The 22,871-nt window shown below is 35.2% G+C and overlaps 1 long non-coding RNA gene across 1 annotated transcript; it reads left to right on the top strand.

Moving 5' to 3' along the window:
- The first annotated feature begins 921 nt into the window (after positions 1–921).
- LOC123596718 lies at positions 922–19,576 on the top strand. Its single transcript, XR_006711823.1, has 2 exons — positions 922–1,004; positions 19,526–19,576. It is a non-coding gene; the product is annotated as an uncharacterized LOC123596718 (long non-coding RNA).
- Positions 19,577–22,871: the final 3,295 nt, after the last annotated feature.

The following is a 22,871-nucleotide window of genomic DNA, read 5'->3' as shown; positions in this document are numbered from 1 at the left end:
AAGGGAAGAAATAGAAAATTTGACCAGACCCATAACCAGTAAGGAAATCAAATTAGTAATCAAAAATCTGCCAAAAAACAAGAGTCCAGGGCCAGATGGGTTTCCAGGGGAATTCTACCAAACATTTAAGGAAGGGTTAACACCTATTCTATTGAAACTCTTCCAAAAAAAATAGAAATGGAAGGAAAACCTCCAAACTCTTTCTATGAATCCAGCATTACCCTGTTTCCAAAACCAGACAGAGACCCTACTAAAAAAGGAGAATTGTAGACCAATTTCCCTGAAGAATATGGATGCAAAAATCCTCAACAAGATATTAGCCAACTGGATCCAACAATACATTAAAAAAATTATTCACCACAACCAAGTGGGATTTATGCCTGGGATGCAGGGCTGGTCAATGTCTGCAAAAAAATTAATGTGATTCATCACATCAATAAAAGATAGGACAAGAACCATATGATCCTCTCAATAGATGCAGAGAAAGCATTTGACAAAATACAGCATCCTTTCTTGATAAAAACCCTCAAGAAAGTAGGGATAGAGGAGCATACCTCGAGATGATAAAAGGCATATACGAGAGACCCAACACTAATATCATCCTCAATGGGGAAAAACTAAGAACTTTCCCCCTAAGGTCAGGAACAAGACAGGGATGTCCACTCTCACCACTGTTATTCAACATGATATTGGAAGTCTTAGCCTCTGCAATCATACAACACAAAGAAATAAAAGGCATCCAAATCGTCCAGGAGGAGGTCAAACTTTCACTCTTCACAGATGACATGATATTCTATATGGAAAACCCAAAAGTTTACACCAAAACACTGCTAGAACGGATTCATGAATTTAGCAAAGTTGCAGGATATAAAATCAGTGCACAGAAATCGGTTGCATTCCTATTTGCCAACAATGAAACGACAGAAAGAAAAATCAAGGAATCAATCCCATTTACAGTTGCACCAAAAACCATAAAATACCTAGGAATAAATCTAACCAAAGAGGTAAAAAATCTATACACTGAAAACTATAGAAAGCTGATTAAAGAAATTGAAGAAGATACAAGGAAATGGAAAAAGATCCCATGCTCCTGGATAGGAAGAACAAATATTGTTAAAATGTATAATTTAGCCTCATTTATAGCATCATTTTCTTAGGGGGGAAAAAACATTCTGCATTCCCTACTGCAATGCCATGGGATATCTCCCTCAGTCCAGCAGTAGAAACAGACCTGCCATGGTAGGACAATTGTGGGCTGGTAATGGTAGCCACCCACAGTTTCTTCAAGCTTTACATCTGCCTAAGAGAAGACAAAGTTGTCCCACACTGGGGAACAAGGAAAAGTCATCTAGAAGGGTGGAGTGGTGAATGTCAAGTCTCCCTAGTCTTACTTTTTAAATTATTCTGTAAATCGAATATTCACAACATATTGCTTGTTTTGAATTAATTCAGAACCTGTTTTGTGACCATGATTGAGAACTCAAAGGTTTTTTTTTTTTTTTTTGGTCTTTGTTATATAATTAGTAAATGGTTTTATGTACCTTCATTATAATAAATTTGTTTTTGAATTTCAAAAAAAAATGTCTATATTATCCAAAGCAATCTACATATTCAACGCAAACCCTATCAAAGTAACACCAGCATTCTTCACAGAGCTAGAACAAATAATCCTAAAATTTGTATGGAACCAGAAAAGACTCCAAATAGCCAAAGCAATCTTCAAAAAGAAAACCAAAGCAGGAGGCGTCACAATCCCAGACTTCAAGCCGTACTACAAAGCTGTAATCATCAAGACAGTATGGTACTGGCACAGGAACAGACACTCAGATCAATGGAATAGAATAGAGAACCCAGAATTGGACCCACAGACGTATGGACAACTAATCTTTGACAAAACAGGAAAGAATATCTAATGGCATAAAGACAGTCTCTTCAGCAAGTGATGCTGGGAGTGACATGCAGTGACATGCATAAGAATGAACCTGGACCACTTTCTTACACCATACACAGAAATAAACTCAAAGTGGATGAAAGACCTCAAGGTAAGACAGGAAGCCATCAAAATCCTTGAGGAGAAAGCAGGCAAAAACCTATTTGGCCTTGGCTGTGGCAACTTCTTACTCAACACATCTCTGGAGGCAAGGGAAACAAAACCAAAAATGAATGACTGGGACCTCATCAAAATAAAAAGCTTCTGCACAGCAAAGGAAACAATTAGCAAAACTAAAAGGCAACCGACAGAATGGGAGAAGATATTTACAAACGACGTATCAGATAAAGGGTTAGTATCCAAAATCTACAAAGAACTTATCAAACACAACACCCAAAAAACAAATAATCCAGTGAAGAAATGGGCAAAAGACATGAATAGACACTTCTCCAAAGAAGACATCCAGATGGCCAACCAACACATGGAAAAATGCTCAACATCACTCATCACCAGGGAAATACAAATAAAAACCACAATGAGATATCACCTTACACCTGTCAGAATGGTTAACAGTAACAACTCAGGCAACAGATGTTGGCAAGGATGTGGAAAAGAGGATCTCTTTTGCATTGTTGGCAGGAATGCAAGCTGGTGCAGCCACTCTGGAAAACAGTATGGACGTTTCTCAAAAAAACTAAAAGTAGAACTACCCTACGACCCAGCAATTGCACTACCAGGCATTTATCCAAGAGTTACAGGTGTGCTGTTTCAAAGGGTCACATGCACCTCCATATTTATAGCAGCACTATCAACAATAGCCAATGTATGGAAAGAGCCCAAATGTCCATCGATGGATGAATGGATAAAGAAGATGTGGTATATAGATACAATGGAGTATTGCTCAGCAATCAAAAAGAATGAAATCTTGCCATTTGCAACTACATGGATGGAACTGGAGGGTATTATGCTGAGTGAAATTAGTCAGTGAGAGAAAGACAAAAATCATATGACTTCTCTCATATGAGGACTTTAAGAGACAAAACAGATGAACATAATAGAAGGGAAACAAAAATAATATAAACAGGGAGGGGGACAAAACAAAAGGGACTCATAAATATGGAGAACAAACTGAGGGTTGATGGAGGGGTTTTGGGAGGGAGGATGGGCTAAATGGGTGAAGGGCATTAAGGAATCTACTCTTAAAATCATTGTTTCACTATATAGTAACTAATTTGGATGTAAATTTTAAAAAATAAAAAAATAATGTTAAATTATAAATAAATAAATACATACATAAATAAATAAATAAATAAATAAATAAATAAATAAATATACAAATTTGGAGGGGAATAAAGCATGGAGAAAGAGCTTTAAGCTTACCTAATTAAAACTATACTGTGTTGAAATGAACTTCTTTCAAGTAACATCTTCATTAAAATCTGCATGTTGGTTAAAAAAAAATAGATCATGAATAAAGGAAACAGAAGCTCTAAGAAAAATGAACAAAATACTATTGGACAATCTTAATCACATACTCTTGAGAGGCAAGACTTTGAGTAACCATGTATTTGATAACTTAGAAAAATTTTGTCAAACTAACAAGTATAGTGACATTGATTGGCTGCCCCTAACTGCACTGGGTACAGTAGGAAATGAAGAGTGTAAGTTCAGGGATTCAAATTCCCAGCTGAAGCAACACATAAATGACTGAAAGCTTCTATGTATGCCCTGAAAGAAACTCATCTGCAGCCGCAGAGACGGCAGTGCTGAAAATCAAACCAAGTGTTTCATCCTGCAAGTGGCTAAATTATAACACAAATTAAATTTCCAACTCTCTGGATATCTCCTCTTAAATGAGGACATTGGGAAAGATCGGAATCCTGAGAGTTGGAATGAGGACATGTGGGAAGAATGATGTAGCTGGAGACACAGAGTCTGTAAATTCTAATGTGTCTACTTTGCCAGTAAGAGCAGCCTCTCCACCCCTGTCTGAAGAGATTAAACCTGTTTTGCCTGAGGAAACTGTAATGGCTCCCCTGAGATAGTTGGCTTACAAGACACTGATGGTTCTCCCCAAAAACCATCCACTCCCCCTCATTTTTGGTTCTACATCTAAGACTAGACTTAAGTCACAACAGGCTCCAAAAGGTGAGGTAAAAAGTGTGGTCAACGAAAAGAGAACACCACATTCCAAAAGAAGTACATGATATTTCCAATTTATACCAGAAGAAATAGGGGAAATAGGGGAAAAGCATGGGTAAATGTAGTCTCAATAGTTTATTTTTGCTTTTGTTTCCCTTGCCTTAGAAGACATATCTAGAAAAATGTTGCTATGACCGATATAAAAGAGATTACTGCCTATGTTTTCTGCTAGGATTTTTATGGCTTCATATCTCACATATAGATCTTTAATCCATTTTGAGTTTATTTTTCTGTATGGTATTATAAAGTGGTCCAGTTTCATACTTTTGCATGTAGCTGTCCAGTTTTCCCAATAACATTTATTGATGAGACTCTTTTGCTATTGTATATTCTTGCCTCCTTTGTCATAGATTGACTGGCCGTATAAGCATGGGTTTATTTCTAGACTCTCTATTCTATGCCATTGATCTATGTGTCTATCTTGTGCCAGTCACATACTGTTTTGATTACTACATGTTTGTAGCATATCATGAAATCAGATTGTGATACCTCCAGTTTGTTCTTCTTTATCAAGAGTGCTTTGGCTATTCAGGGTATTTTGTGGTTCCATACAAATTTTAGTATTAAAAAGATTTTGCACAGCAAAAGAAACCATAAAAAAAAAAACAAAGGCAAACTACTGAACGACAGAAGATATTTCCAAATTATATATCCAATAAGAGTTTAATAAACAAACATATAAACAGCCAAAACAACTCAACACACACACACACACACACACACACACACACACACACAAATGGGCAGAGGAACTGAATAGACATTTTTCCAAAGACATACAAATGGCCAATAGACACGTGAAAAGATATTCAACATCACTAATCATCAGGGAAATGCAAATCAAAACCACAATGAGACATGGCCTTCTACCTATCAAAATGGCTAAAATCAAAAAGACAAGTAATAAAAAGTATTGGTGAGGATGTGAGGAGAAAGTAACTCTTATGCAGTATTGGTGGAAAGTTAAATTGGTACAGCCATTGTGGAAAACTGTATGGAGGTTCCTCAGAAAAATTAAAAACAGAAATACTATATGATTTATTGATTCTAATAATGGGCATTTCCCCCAAAGAAAATAAAAGCACTAATTCAAAAAATATGCTTCCCCATGTTTTTTGTAGCATTTATAATAGCCAGGGTATGAAAGCAACCTAAGCATCTTTTGATAGATGAATGGGTAAAAAAGATGTGTGTGTGTGTGTGTGTGTGTGTGTGTGTGTGTAATATTACATAGCTATAAAAAAGGATGAGATCTTGCCATTTGCAACATCAATGGACCTAGAGGGTATTATGCTAACTGAAATAAGTTAGAGAAAGACAAACACCATATGAAATACAAATACTCATATGTAAAATCTAAAAAAAGAAACAAATAAACAAGCAAAAAGCAGATTCAGACCCATAAATACAGAGAACAAACTGATAGTTTCCAGGGGAAATAGGATGGTAAGACAGGCAAAATGGGTAAAGAGGTATGAGAGGTACAGTTTTCCAGTTTGGGAAGAAATAAGTAACAGGAATAAAGGAACAGTATAGTCAATGATATTAAATAGTATTTTATGGTGACAGATGGTAGCTATGCTTGTGGGGAACATAACATAAAGTATAGAGATGTTGAATCACTATGTCGTACACTTGAAACTAATGTAACATTGCGTATCAGCTATACTCCAAAAGAACTTATAAAAAAAACGAGTGTGGGGAAATGGTAGAAGGAACATAAAGTTAGATCAGGCCAAATTTTCATATATGAACCCACTAAGCAGAGATTCTGGATTCTGCTGCAGTTTGGGAAGTTAGAAAATATCCAGTAATTTGGCTCATTGACAAAAACATAGACCAAAAGATAGCCTATACTAAATGAAGTTGACTGGTGACTTGACTTGGTATAAGGTCAAAGAAAGGATTCAAAGGCTTGGCTATCTTAAAGGTAGAATGGATTTATCATTTAAGACATTCTCACTCACTCCAAGGTGGTCCAGAGGACACACCCTTCACAAAAAATTTGTGAGTAGAGTCCTAGAATCTTTGAAGGATTCTGTGGTTATTCTTGTCCATAGGCTAGAAAGTAGAGTGAGAATTGCTGCTAACTGAATTGAGAAACCTTGAAATAATGGAAATAATTGAATCCCAGGGTGTCAGGGGCCAAGTGATAGCACTTAAAGGAAATATGGGCATGGTTACTGTAAAGGACAGCAGAGTCAAAGCAGTATTCAGAAGAGTCTGACTCACAGAGACTTATGGCATTGGCTAGATGATTGTAGTGTCCTTAGAAGTAAAAGTATGGCAGTCTAGTAATTCTTACTTGAACCATATAAGTAGAAGAGTTCCAGGTCAAGCAAACTGAAGTCTAATTTGAATTAGAAAAGCAGAGTCACAATCCCTCAGTCTGTCCCCAGAAATGTGCCAGTTTCCTGATCCAGAACACCTTGAATAAAGAGAGGCTTCATCCCCTTGAGGAAGGATCCTCAGACTCTTACAGAAATTTATACTATTAATTTTTCGTTCAGCCTTTTTCCAGGGTGACTGCATTGAGGGAAATGAAATACCATACTTTGGGGGTATTATAAGACACTGGCTCTGTACTGACACTAATATTAGGAGACTCAAAATGTTATTGTGATCCACCAATCAGAGTATAGACTTATGGAGGTCATGTGATCAATTTAAATTTAACTCAGGTCTATTTCACTTGGTCCAGTAGGTCCTCAGACCCATCCTGTGGTTATTTCCCCAGTTCCAGAATGCCTGATTGGAAGAGACATATTCAGCAACTGACTGAATCACTATTGTGGTTCTATAACCTGTGGAGTGAGGGCTATTAAGATAAAACAAGTAGAAACTGCTAGAACTTGTCTTTACCTAGGACATATAAACCAAATAATAAACCAAAAGCAATAATATATTTCTATAGGGATTCAGAGATTATTGCCACCATCAAGGACTTAAAGGATGCAGGAATTTTAATTCTCACCACATCCCCATTCAACTCACCTATGTGACCCATGCAGAAAACAAATAGATCTTGGAGAGTGAAAGTGGATTATCATAAGCTTAACCAGGTGGTGACTCCAATTGCAGCAGCTGTACTAGGTGTGTTTTCATTGCTTGAGCAAATTAACACAACCCCTCATACTTGGTATACAGCTATTGTTTCTGACAAATGCGTTTTTCTCCTCCAAATCTGTTAATATAGACCACTGGAAGTAGTTTGCTTTCAGCTGCCCAAACTAGAAATACACCTTCACTGTCTTATGTCAGGCGTATGTCAACTCTTTAGCCTTTTGCCATAATTTCATCTGCAAGAATCTTGATCACCTTTCTCTTCCACAAGATATCACACTGGTCCATTACATTAATTACATTATGATCATTAGACCTAACAAGCAACAAGTTGCAGGTTCTCTTGATTTATTGGTAAGATATTTTCATATCAGAGGGTGAGGGATAAATCTGACAAAACTCAGGGGTCCTCTATCTCAGTAAAATTTCTATGGGTCCCATGAGCACCAATTCTGTCCCCTTGATCTAGCAGAGCATATGTAGCCCAACTATCAAAGGATGACCTTTGAAATATTCAAAAGGAGGTCTTTATGGCATTACTACCATTTCTGGGTTCCAAGCCTTCACTATTTCCAGTGCAATCATCTGGAAAACTAGTTTTTGTCAATATCTTCTGGAGGTAGTGTGTCAAAGTGGTTAGAAACCCTCACGCTTTGGCTTTTTGAATTTGAACAAGTTGTTTAAATTTTCAGTGTCACAATTTCTACGTTTTAAAAATAAAAATAATAGTACCCACCACTAAATCTGTTGGGCAGATTAAATGAGAAAATGTATATGTAGCTCTTCATGAGTTTCCAGGTTTAAGAAATGTTTATGCTGTTCCTTTTCTCATTATATATCAAAAGTGAACATAGCTCTCCTAACAAAGTGAAGCCAAGAAAATTCCTCCCATGATCTTATATGTATAAAAGTGATATTGCTATTAAGGAAATCTAGATTTTATCCATTTTTAACAATCACAGTACTTTACTAATTCACACTGGATTTTACAAATGCTAAGAATTTTTTTTCTTTGCATGCTAATGAGGTCAACCTATGTTTCCATGCAGTACTTGAATCTCTATTTTTTCCATTTAAAAATGTTAAAGTAATTCATGCATATGATCAAAAAAACGAAAACTAAATGTATAATGGAATTTAGTGCTTTCCTATTGAGATGATTTTCTATCCGTAATTCTCTTCCATAAAAGTGACACCATGATCAACTTGTTGGCGTTCTTCCAGATAGAGATGTTAGATTCTCTCTCTCTCTCTCTCTCTCTCTCTCTCTCTCTCTCTCCCTTTTACTTTTCCTACATTATTAGTTCGATGATATTCACATTGATCTCCATTTTTATTTCCTTATATATATCAGGACATTGAAACACAAAAGTTCACTTTATTCTTTTTAATATCTGCATGATATACTGTTATAGGAATATCCTGTCATTTTGTTTATAATTTTTTGCTGCTAAACATTGTTTAAATTAATATTTTATACATATGTTTTCACACACATGTACCTGTACATAAATTCTTAGAACTAGCAATGTAGGTTATAAATAGCATACTTTTTTCCATAATGGGTTATAAGAATTTTTATTCTCATTAAAAGTTTAAGTAATATGGAGGGGCACATGGGTGGCTCAGTCAATTCAGCATCTAACTCTTGATTTGGGCTCAGGTCATAATCACACATTTCATGAGTTTGAGCCCCACTTGGACTTTTCACTGACAGGACAGAGCCTGCTTAGGATTCTGTGTGTCCCTACCTCTCTACCCCTCTCCTGCTCTCTCTCTCCCCACCTCTCTTTCTCTCTCTCTCTCTCTCTCTCTCAAAAATGAATAAGTAAACTTTTTAAAAAAAGTTTAAGGAGTATGGAATGTCCCACACTCTCATCATTAAAATATCCAATTAATTTTTTGAACAATTAAGTAGATGAAAATGGTATCTCAATAAATGAGTTCAGTAAAGTCTCAGGATACAAAATTAATATATAGAATCTGTTGCATTTCTGTATACTAATTATGAAGGAACAGAAAGGGAAATTAAGAAAATAATCCCATTACAATTTCATAAAACCCATAATTATACCAAAAACCATAAGATACCTAGGAATAAACCTATCCAAACAGGTAAAAGATCTGTACTCTGAAACTACAAAAAATTGATTTAAAAAAATGAAGAGGACACAAAGAAATGGAAAAACATTCTATTCTCACGGATTGGAAGAAGAAATATTGTCAAAATGTCTATACTACCCAAAGCAATCTACACATTTAATGCAACCCTTATCAAAATACCAACAGCATTTTTCACAGAACTAGAACAATCTTAAAGCTTGTATGGAACCATAAAAGGTCAGTAATTATACAAATATATATAGATATACAATTAGAAAAGAAAAAGAAAGAAGGAAAGAACGAAAGAAAGAAAGAAAGAAAGAGAAATAAAGGGAAGAATCTAGTGATTTTACTGGTGAATTCTAACAAACATTTAAAGAATTAACCACCAGTTTTTTTCAAACTCTTCCAAGAAATTGAGGAGGAGAAAACATTCCTAAATTCATTTTACAAGGCCAAGCATTATCCTGATACCAAAAACAGATAAGGAAAAAGCGAGAAAACTATAGACCAATATTCCTGATGAATATAGATGCAAAAATTCTCAATAAAATACCAGCAAATTGAATTTGACAGCATATTAAAACAATTATACCCCATGATCAAGTAGGATTCATCCCTGGGATGCAGAGATGGTTCAACATTTACAAATCAATAAAGTGATATACCATATTAATAAAATGAAAGATAAAACCTATATAATATTCTTCATAGATGCAGAAAATCCATTTAACAAATTCAATATCCTTTTATGATATAATTCTCAAGAAATTGTATATAAAAGGAATGTACTTCAATATAATGAAAGCTATATATAACCCTACACCTAACATTATATTCCATAATGAGAATTTGAAAGCTTGTCCTCTAAGATCAGAAACAAGGTAATATTCTCACTCTCACCACTACTATTCAACACAGTACTGGAAGTTCTAGCCACAGCAATAAAGTAAGAAAAGAGGTAAGAACTATTTAAACACTAAAGGAAAAAGTAAAATTATAACTGCTGATGATATAATCTTATATATATAGAAGACCCCAGAGACTCCACTAAAAGAAAAATAAAGAAAACACCTGTTAAGAGGTGGCAGTTCAAGATGTCAGTAAAGAAGACCCTGATTTTATCTACTCCCACAGACACACCAAATCTGTAACTGCATATAGAACAGTCCTCTCTGAAAAAGACCTGAAAACTAGCTGAACTTCTTAATTCCTGAGCTCTTCCACATTAGCTCACGTTTAGTGAATTAATCCACAAGTGGAAGGATCTCACAGATATAGAGTACATTCCCAAGGAACAGGGATTCAAGCTCCACACCAGGCACACTGGAGAGATAAGCCCCAAAAAACTCTGGCTTGGTAACTAATAGAGCTTATGTCAAAGAGAAAGAAAGGCCGTAGGAAACTGAGACTTCCCCTCTGGAGCTCATTCACCAAGTCACCCCAATATTCAGCTCAAAAGCAGCAGGTGGAAAAGTGCTTAAACCATATACAAAAAAGGTATATTGGTTAAAGTTAAAGCATCTGCCAGAGGGGCTGGAATCTATTGGAACTCTCTCTGGCTATGGGAGAACTGGCAAGGGCCACTTTTTGTGCTCTCCCTCTACCTTGTGTTGTTTTCCTCACTCCTGTACTCTCTGTGTTGCCTCACTCCTATCAAACCCAGCAGAAGACTGTGCCCTAGCATAGTTTCCCTGAAGCCCGACCCCACCAAGACTGGCTGGCAGATGTTATGCAGCTCAACACAACTCTGCAGCTCTGTCCTGACCCAAAGCACTCCATGGCCCCACAAAATATAGTAAGTGAATGTAGTCCACACAACAGGTATCCTTTAAACACCTGGCACTGGTGGCCAGCTTGTGTTTCTGGGCCCAATGGGAGAAAGTGTTCTTGAAAAGCTACCACCCCAGGACATTGCAAAGACAACAGACTGAAAAACAACCCACCTATTTTTTTTCTAGATTTTATTTATTTATTTATTTATTTATATTATTGAAGTATAATTAACATACAGTGTTATATTAGTTTCAGGTATACAATATAATGATTCAAGAATTCTATACATTACCCAGTGCTCATCATGATAACAGTACTCTTAATTCCCTTTATCTGTTTTATCCATTCCCCCATTCACCTCCCCTTTAGCATCCACCAGTTCTCTGTATTTAAGTGTGGTTTTTAGTTTGTCTTTTTTTTTCTTTGTTCATTTCGTTTCCTTCTTAAATTCTACATATGACTGGAATTCTATGGTATTTTTCTCTGTCTGACTTATTTTACTTAGCATTTTACCTTCTATGTCCATCAGATTTGTTGTGAATGGCAAGATTCCATTCATATTTATGGCTGAGTAATATTCCATTGTCTCTAAATATACCACATCTTTATCCATTCATCTATTGGTGGATACTTGGGTTGTTTCCATATCTTGGTTATCGTAAACAATGATGCAATAAATATAGGAAAGCATATATCTATTGAATTAGTGTTTTCATATTCTTTGGGTAAATAGTAGTGAAATGACTGAATCACATGGTAATATTATTTTTAATTTTTTGCAGAACCTCTATACTGCTTTCTATGGTAGCTGCACCAGTATGCATTCCCATCAACAGTGCATGAAGATTCCTTTTTCTCCACATCCTTGCCAACATTTTTTTCTTGCTTTTTTGATTATAGCCATTCTGACTAGTGTGAGGTGATATCCCATTGTTTTTTGTTTTCATTTTTTATGATGAATAATGTTGAGCATCTTTTCATATGTCTATTAGCCATGTGTATGTCTTCTGAAAAATGTACATTCAAGTCCTCTGCCTTTTTTTCCCCCTTTGGTGTTGAGTTTCATACATTTTTCATGTATTTTGGATATAAACCTCTTACCGATATATCATTTGAAAATATCTTCTCCCATTCAATAGGTTGTATTTTTGTTTTGTTGCTGGTTTCCTTCGCTGTGCAAAAGCATTTTATTTTGATGTATTGTCAGTTTAATTTTGCTTTTATTTCCCTTACCTGAGGAGACATATCTAGAAAAATGTTACTATGTCTGATGTCAAAGAGATTATTGCCTTTGTTTTCTCCTTGGGGTTTTATGATTTCAGGTCAAAATTTAAGTCTTTAATCCATTTCAGGTTTCTTTTTGTGCATGTTTTAAGAAAGTGGTTTTAATAAAGTGGTCAGTTGTCCCAACACCATTTGTTGAAGTGATATTTTTCCTCATTGTATATTCTTTCTTCCTTTGTCATATACATATTGACCATATAAGCATAGGTTTATTCCTGGGCTCTCTATTCTGTTGTATTGATCTGTGTGTCTATGTTTGTGCTAGTACTATACTGTTTTAATTACTAGAGTTTTGTAATGTATCTTTAAATATGGGATTGTAATACTTTCAGCTTTGTTCTTTTTTCTCAAGATTGTTTGGCTGTTTAGGGCCTTTTTAATCCAATCAAAACACAGAGGGTAGTTAAATGGATTTAATAATAATAATAATAATAATAACAATAATAATAATAATAATAAATGAATCAATACAGTGCCTACAGGATATTGTAATGACACACATAAACTGAAAGTAAAGGAACGAAAAAGTTGTTTCATATAAGTGAAAATGAAAAGAAATCTGGTGTAGCTGTACTCATATCAGACAAAATGGTCTTTAAAATAAAAACTGTAATAAAAGACAAAGATGACTTATCAGAAGACCATGGGGGAGAGGAGGGAAAAAAAAAGTTAGAGAGGGAGGAAACCAAATCATAAAAGACTCTTAAAAACTGAGAATAAACTGAGAGTTGATGGGGGGTGGGAGGGAGGAGAAAGTGGGTGATGGGCATTGAGGAGGGCACCTGTTGGGAAGAGCACTGGGTGTTGTATGGAAACCAATTTGACAATAAATTTCACTTAAAAATTATTTTGAAAAGACAAAGATGAGCATTGAATAATGAAAAGGAGTCAAACCAGCAAGAAGATATAACATTTGTAAATATGTATGCACCCAACATAGAAGAACCTAAATATATAAAGCAAATATTAACAAAACTAAAGAGGGAAATTGACAGCAATACAATGTTAGTGGGGGACTTATCCTGACTTACATCAATGGATAGTTTATCCAGACAGAAAATAAAAGGAAGCATAGCCTTAAACAACACATTAGACCAGATAGGCTTGATAGATATATACAAAATATTCTATCTAAAAGCAGAGTACACATTATTTTCAAGTGCACAAAAAACAGACCATGTATTAGGCCAAAAACAAGTTTTAATAAGTTTAAGAATATTGAAATCATATCCAACACTTTTTCAGACCACAATGGTATGAAACTGTAAATCAGTCGTCTTCGAAAGAAAACTGGAAAAATCACAAATATGTGAAGGTTAAACAATATGCTACAGCACAACCAAAGACCAACAAAGAAATCGATGGGAAAAAATATTAAAAAAAACTTGAAACGAATGAAAATAAAAATATATATTCCAAAATCTATGGAGTACACGGAAAGCACTTCTAATAAGAAAGTTTATAGTGATACATGCAAACCACAAGATGACAAGAAAATCTCAAATAAACAATCTAACTTCACACATAAAGGAACTAGAAAAAATGAACTATTGGGACCTTACCAAGGTAAAAACCATCTGCACAGTGAAAGAAACAATTAACAAAACTATAAGGCACCGATAGAATGGGGGAAGATATTTGCAAATGACATATTGGATAAAGGGTTAGTACACAAAATCTGTAAAGAATTTATCAAGCTCAACACCCATAAAACAAATAATACAGTTAAGAAATGGGCAGAAGACATTAATAGACACTTTTTCAAAGAAGACCTCCAGATGACTAACAGACATGAAAAGATGCTCACCATCACTCATCATCAGGGAAATCAAATCAAAACCACAATAGGTACCACCTCACACCTGTCAGAATGACTAAAGTGAACAACTCAGGAAACAACAGATGTGGTGATGAGAAAAGGAAAAGGAAACACAGAGAAAAGGAAACACTTTTGAACTGTGGGTTGGAATTCAAACTGGTACAGCCAATCTGGAAAACAGTATAAAGGTTCCTCGAAAACCTAAAAATAGAACTACCCTATGACCCAGCAATTACACTACTAGGTATTTACCCAAAAGATACAAAAATGCTATTTGAAGGTGCACATGCCCCAATGTTTATAATAGTGCTATCAATAATAGCCAGATTATGGAAAGAGCCCAAATGTCCATTGACTATAAATTGAAAAAGACAAAACTGAATTCATAGACTCAGAGAACAGATTAGTGGTTGAGGGAGGAGACAGAGTTTAGGGGAATGGACAAAATGGGAAATGGGGGTCAAGGGTATAAACATCTAGTCATAAAATAAGTTATTAAGATGTAATGTGCAGCATGATGACTATAGGCAATGTTGTTGGAGTGTGTATTATATGACTTCATGTAGCAATTGGGAGGAAACTAGGCTTATGGTGGTTATCATTTCACAATGCATACAAATATAAATCACTCCATTGTACAACTGAAACTAATATTATGTTGTATTTCAATTATACCTCAATAAATTAAATAAATAAATAATTTCTACATAAATTTAAAAACACTTTAGAACTACTAAATTCAGTAAAGTTGCAGGGTGTAAAACCAACACTTAGAAAACTATTGTGTTCCTACACACTAACAATGAACTATCTGAAAAAGAAACAAAGAAAACAATCCTATTTACAAATGACATCAAAAAAGTAAAATACCTAGGAATACATTTAACCAAGGAGGTAAAAAATGTGTACAATGAAAATTTTAAGACCAAGGAAATCTCTAAGTAAATAACTCAAAAAATATAGAAAAATATTGTTCACTGTCAAATATTTATTTAACCAAAAGAAAAAAAATAATGAAGAGAAGATGGAAAAAAGATGACACATAAGAATAAATAACAAAATGGATATACCTTAATTAAGGTATATAACTTCAAATGTATATGGATTAGAAACACCAATAAAAAGAATTTACAGAAACCTTGGCTTAGTTATATGTCTACAAGCATTATAACTTAGACTAAAAGACTCAAATGGATTGAAATTAAAGGGATGAAAAATGATATGCCATGCAACTAAGAGAGATGGAGTGGCTAATACTAATATCAGACAAAACATACTTTATACATAAATGTCACTATGGACAAAGAAAGACATTCTTTAATGATAAAATGTGAATTCATCAAGAATACACAATTATAAATATATATGTACTTAAAACAGAGCCCTGAAACCCATAATAACTAAACATATAGGTTGATTGATAAACAAATAGATGAGAGATAGATGAGAGATAGATACATAGATACATAGATACATAGATGATAGGTAGATAGATAGATGACAGATAATAGATGAGAGAGAGAGATAATAGATAGATAATAGATATATACAGAATTTAAGGGAGAAATACATAATTTAGCAATTATAGTTGGGGATATCAGTGCCTCACTTTCAACACAGAACTATACAGAAGATAATCAAGGGAATAAGACTTGAACAGTATATTACAACAAAATGTAGCACACATGTATAGAACACTCTAGCCAACAAGAACAGAATACACACAAGTCCATATGAAACATTCTCAGGATAGACCAAATGTTAGGATATAAAACAAGTTCCAATAAGTTTGAGATAACTGAAATCATGTGAAATATAACCTCTGACCACCATGGATTGAAATTAGAAATCAACACAAAAAGGACATTTGTGAAAAACACAAACTTGTGAAAATTGAACAACACTCTTAAGTAATGGACAAAGAAGAGAGCACTAGATAAGTTAGGAAATACTTTGAGATGAATGAAAACAAAAATACAATATACCAAATACTATTAGATGCTAATAAAGCAATGTTTTCAGCCATAATACCTATAATTAAAACATTGAGAAAGACCTCCAATTGATAATCTAATTATGCACCTTAATAAACTAGAGAAAGGAATACAAACTGAAATCAAAACAAGTAGAAAGGGTAAAATTAAGAGTAATATCTAATTAAATTAGAATGGAAATAAATGAAATATAATATAGGAAAATAGAGAATATCTATAAGTCAGTAACTGTTTCTTGGGAAATATCAACCAAGTTGACAAACCTTTAGTTAGACTGAGCAAGAAAAAAAATTCAAGTTCCTAATATCAAGAAAGAAAGAAGAGATATTACTCTCAACCTGACAGAAATTTTGAAAATTATGAGAATATTGTAAAGAACTGCATGCTAAAAACTTAAATGATCTTGATGGGATGGACACTTTCCAAGAAAGAAACAAATTTCCAAAACTAACTCAAGGAGAAATATAAATTCTGGATAGAACTTCAAGTTAAAAATAGAAATAATAATTTCAAAACTTTCCACAAAGGAAAGTCCCAGCCCAGATGGCCTCACTAGTGTATTCTCCCAAACACTAAAAGAAGAAATAACACCAATCTTTCACAAGCTCTTTAAAAAAATAGAATAGGAAGGAATATTTTTTCCACTTCATTGTATGAAGCCAACATATATTGAGATTAAACCCAAACCCAAAGAAATCACCTCTCTCTATATATATGTGTGTGTGTATACACACACACACACACACACACACACACACACACAGGGTCCTTAACACAATCCTTAGAAACTGAGTCCAGGAATATATAAAGAGGATTATAAACATGGATAAGTGAGATTTTTGTGAGGATGCAAGTTTGGCTTAATATTTTAAAAACAATTAGTGAAATATTTTTTCACACACACACAAACTATTAGAGATAATAATAAAAGAGTTTATTTTCACAGAGTCACATGAGCAAAATAGAGAAATCACCAATTTGTCCCCCATGAGAACATTTTTAAAAAAGAAGTGGGAGGCACGTGGGTGGTTCAGTGAGTTAAGCGTCTAACTCTTGATGTCAGCTCAGGTTATGATCTCACTGTGAGACTGAGCCCTGCATCAGGCTCTGTGTTGACAGCATGAAGCCTACTTGGAATTGTCATTCTCTCTCTCTCTCACTCTCAAAAATAAATAAATAAACATTAAAAAAAAACAGAAACTGTCTGAACTGTGTTTGTAGGAGATATTACAAACAAACATTTAAAGCACCTGAGGAAACATTCAATAAAGAAAAAGTCATTATCAAATGGCAGGAAAGAGTTGTGGGGTGTTGCTTACCCTCACCTCACCACTCACACAGCATGCTACCAGCCTAAATCTTAAGTAGAAGCAACCTGGCTCCAAGTACCCCCTTTGACTGGAGGGAGAAAGCAGAGTACACTTTATTGTACATTTCTGTTCAAACCTGGATGTGAGGCACTTGAAGGACTGTTTTGTTTATCTCTCATTTAACCAGGAATGCAGATAGGTAAAGCAGCTAGCACTGTTTATTAAGCTATTGGGGAACTGCAAGCCCACAGATGCAGAGGCAAGAGATTCCAGATGGAGACCTACAATAGACCATCTAAGACCCAGAGGAAAGGCTAGAATGAAACCCATTGGTAAATTAGGGTATCCAAAAGCAGATACATATATGGAGTCACTTAGAAAGCCATCCACGTTGCCTGCACACACGAGAAAAATGGATGTTCAGAAAAGCCCCGAGAAGACCTGGAACTTTCACCCTCAAGCTGATGTCGAGGCCCAGAGCAAACCTAGCTAATTCATGAAGATTTGACCCAGCACAAATCCAATCTGATTTTTCTCAACTGTGAGCTCCTAATATTAGAAGAAATCTCTGTAAATACATTGGCTACACATGAGCTAGGGGAACATAAATTTCATTAAGCCCACATGACAAAGAATAGTTTTTACAAAAATTGTTTGGAAAAGTTGTAAAATAAATGAACTACTATAAACTTCAACATTTTTTTAAAAAAATTCAGCAAACCCTGGTGTTATGAACTAAATGTTTTTATCTTCCATCCAGTGCCCCAAATTCATTCTGAAGGTGACATTTGGAGATGGGTTTTGGGGATGTAATTAGTGTCATTATAGTGGGGCACTCATGATGACATTAAAAGCCTTATTCAAAAAGGAGGAGAGATATCTCTCCACTCCATAGAACGAATAAAGGTCATGTGAGATCACAATGAGAAGCAGCCAACTGTAACCTTTGCAAAGAGAGCTCTCAACAGACCCCAACCCTAATAGCATCTTGATCTTAGACTTCCCAGCCTCCACAATATGAGATATAAATTCCTTTTGTTTAAGACCCCCCCCCCAGTCTACAGTACTGTTATGACAGCCTGAGATAAGACACCTGAGGAGAGACTCTGATTTCCAGAGTCACCACATTATAATAACCAAATGCCCAATTTTCAACAAAAATCACAAGGCATTCAAATAAACAACAATAAAACAGGAAAACATGGCTCATTCAATGAAATAAATTAACAGAAACGTCCCAGAGATATTGGAATTACTAGACAAAGACTCTAAAGGTAAACACAAAGTATTCCCTCTGTTTTTCAGATTTTTTTCTAAATGCATGTGTTGTGGATGTGAAAATTCTCAATAAAATACTAGCGAGTTGAATCCAAAAGTACATTAAAAGAATCATTCACCATAATCAAGTGGGATTTATTCCCGGGATGCAAGATGGTTCAGCATTCACAAATCAAATGTGATACATCACATTAATAAAATAAAGAATAAGAGCCACACGTTCCTTCCAATAGATGCAGAAAAAGCATTTGACAAAGCTCAACAACATCCATTCATGATAATAAAAAAAACCTCAACAAATTAGAGATAGAGGGTATATATGTCAACATGATAAAGGCCATCCATATATCAAAGACCTACAGTTAATATCATCCTCAATGGGGAAAAACTGAGAGACTTTCCTCTACTGTCAGGAACAAGACACGGATGTCCACTTCCACTACTGTTATATAACATAGTATTGGAAGTCCTAGCCTCAGCACACAAAAGGAAATAAAAGGCATCTGAATTGGCAAAAGAAGTCAAATTTTTACTATTTGCAGATGACATGATACTCTATATAGAAAACATAAAACACTCCACCAAAAATATGCTAGAACTGATAAATGAATTCAGTAAAGTCACAAGATACAAAATCAACATACAGAAATCTGTTGCATTTCTGTACACCAATACTGATGTAGCAGAAAGAACAGTCAAGTAATCAATTCCATTTACAATTGCACCAAAAACCATAAGATACCTAGGAATAAATCTAACCAAACAGGTAAAAGATCTGCACTCTGAAAATTATACAACACTGATGATAAAAATTGAAGATGACCCAAAGAAGTGGAAAAATGTTCCATGCTCATGGATTGGAAGAACAATATAGTTAAAATGTATATACCACTAATCAATCTACACATTTAATGCAATCCTTTTTAAAATACCAACAACATTTTTCACAGAGCTAGAACAAACAATTCTAAAATTTATGTAGAACCACAAAAAAACCCTAAATAGCCAAAATAATCTCGTAAAAGGAAAGCAAACCTGGAGGTATCACAATTCTGGACTTCAAGCTATATTAAAAAGCTGTGGCGATCAAGAAAATGTGGTACTGGCACAAAAAACAAACACATAGATCGATGGAACAGAACAAAAAACTCAGAAATGAACCCACAAGTATAGGCAATTAATCTTTGACAAAGCAGGAAAGAATATCCAATGGAAATAAAGACTGTCTTTTCAACAAATAGTGTTGGGAATACCGGACAGCAACATGGAAAAGAATGAAACTGGACCACTTTCTTACACAAGCTACAAAAATAAATTCAAAAATCAATGAAAGACCTAAATTTGAAACATGAAACATGGAAAACAGTATGCAGTTTCCTCAAAAAGTTAAAAACAGAACTATCCTATGATCCAGCAATTGCACTACTAGATATTTACCCAAAGGATACAAGAATACTGATTTGAAGTGATACATGCACCCCTATGTTTATAGCAGCACTATCAACAATAGCCAAATTATGGAAAGATCCCAAATGTCCATCAACTGAAGAGTGGATAAAGAAGTTATGTGTGTGTGTGTGTGTGTGTGTGTGTGTGTGTGTGTGTGTGTGATATGGAATATTACTCGGAGATCAAAAGGAATAAAATTTTGTCATTTGCAATGACATGGATGGAGCTAGAGAGTGTTATGCTAAGCAAAATAAGTCAGTGAGAGAAAGACAAATACCATATGATTTCACTCATATGTGGAATTTAAGAAACAAAACAAATGAATGTAGAGGAGAATAAAGAGAGAGGTAAGCCAAAAAAACAGACTCTTAACTATGAAGAAAAAACTGATGGTTAGGGAGGTGGGTGTATGGATGTGTTAAATAGGTGATGGGCATTAAAGAAAGAATGTGTTGTGATGAGAACTGGGTGTTACACGTAAGTAATAAATCACTAAATTCTACACCTGAAACTAATATTACATTACATTGTATGTTTTAACTAACTGAAATTTAAGCAAAAACTTGGAAAAAATAATAAAATTAAATAAAATAAATAAAATAATGAAATAAAATTAATAATTAAAATAAATAAAATAAAATAAATAAAATAAAATAAAATAACAAAATGCATATGCTGGTAACCACACAGCTGAAGACTCAAAGGGGCCCTCTGTAGTCTCTAGAGTGCTCTCAATGTGAATCTCTCCTTTTTGGTCCTCTCTCCTGCTAATCTAGCAACTTCAGACACTATGGACTCCCAGCATTTTCTCCTTAACTCAGAATAGCTACTGAGCTTTACCTGGGTTTCCCTTTCTAATTTCTGATTGTTAATGATACTATGGGAAAGTCATTGCTTTTTCTACTTACTATACTTTCACACTCATTATTTCTGACTTTTTTTGGATTGAGCACGTTTTCTTTGTCCTACTTTTCCCCTATAATGGCCTTTGGCTGTTGAGAAGGTCTTGGCTGTGTGCTCATGCTTCCTCTTGAGGTTACTTGCAGCATATCTGGGAGGTGCATCTGTGTGCTTTCCTGTGTGCAAGAAGGGTAATGTGCCAGCAGCCAGCCTCTCCAGGGTAACAGCTTGAGTCTGGGCTGGTCCATGCATTGTTCCAGCCCCAGAAACGGAAGTCCTTAAGGACTCTAACTTGGCATGAGTGAGAGGAAATTTGGAGGAGGACTACTCTCCAACAGTAGCCCACCTTCATGTTTGCCCCAGGCCCCCTGCCACCCTGCAGACCCATATCCATCCTTGTTGACTCACCATTATGTTCCCCACAGTGCCTACTCCAAACCCATCCCCACACTTCAAGATTCCTACCTTCACCACCCCCCCTCCTAAGCCTCCTCTTAGTAATTAAACTTTCTTGCCTAAGGAGACCAAATTCTCTCAGGTGAAGTTTTCCAAACTCTTTTCCACTCTGTGGCTGTGAATTTAAGCCAGCTTGAAAAAAATTTCAATCAAGCTCTGCCAAATGAACACTTTTTCTACTGTCAGTCCTCCCAGTGGATTTCATCCTAGATGTGAGACCTCCAGCCACAGACCTCTTGCCCGGTGGGATAACTAAGAGGCCTGACCACTGGGTGAAGGGCTCTACAGCTATGAGGCATGAGAAAAGACCCTCTCCTTATCTTCAGTTAGGACAACAGGAATCATTTTGGGCAGAGTTTTTAACAGTTCAGATAATTTTTCTCAGCAAGCCTCAAGATTAATTTCTGCTCAAAGATTTTATATGATATTGCTGCTCAGATTCTTTCCTATTGTTTGGTATTGATTGGAATTAGAAAGCATTAATTTACCATCTTCCATACAAAAAGCATTTGAAATCATACAAAAATCATTTAGAAAAAGTGATTTGTGTTTATTTTGAAAGCATTTACATATATTTGGAAGTATGAAGAAGAAAGACAAACTAGCCCAAATTCCACCCCCCCCCACACACACACACACCAGAATGACTGCTGTTAACATTCTGGTGTGTTTTCACCCATTTCTGCGCCTGGCTGTGCATGTATGCAGTTCTACATGAATTGAATACTATTGTACAGGCTGTGCTTGCCTGTTAAATCAGCACTGCTCCATGGACAGCACTCCACATCAATACATGGAACCACTTGGTAAAGGAAGGCTTTTAAATTACCTACTGACTCCTGAAATCTTTTATGCCTGTGGGTGTTTTAGAAAGAATTATCTAATTCTGAGTTTGTTATGTTCCCTGAAGAAGTTCTGGAAATACATTTTCAGTCCTAGTCCCAGGCTTGTTTTAAACTAGAAGATCCTGTGAACTGTGAGCTACCAATTAGGGGTATTTTAGGAAGCGGTAAGTGAAGATCTTACATCAGCCACCACCTGCAACTGAAAATAAGACAATACACTTTTTTTTTTCATTTTGGCTTCTCAAGCTCAAAATGAGTGTGTTCAAGGAATACAGGAGAAAGTAACAGGGAAGATAAAGTGAGAGAGAGAATATGAGTGTGAGCTCTGAAACACATTCTCCCTATTTTCCAATTGTGCTATTTTTTTGTCTGAAGAAGAGAACTTGTTACAAAGTGGGACTAAGGTGAGGCAAGAAAGATACTAGCCTTGGGAATAAAATTTAAGGGGGTTCCAAAAACATA

The sequence above is a fragment of the Leopardus geoffroyi genome, chromosome C1 (assembly GCF_018350155.1).
Source record: "Leopardus geoffroyi isolate Oge1 chromosome C1, O.geoffroyi_Oge1_pat1.0, whole genome shotgun sequence".
Lineage (NCBI taxonomy): Eukaryota > Metazoa > Chordata > Mammalia > Carnivora > Felidae > Leopardus > Leopardus geoffroyi.
The sequence above is the reverse complement of the archived record's forward strand: the minus strand, read 5'-3'. Positions and strand labels throughout refer to the sequence as shown.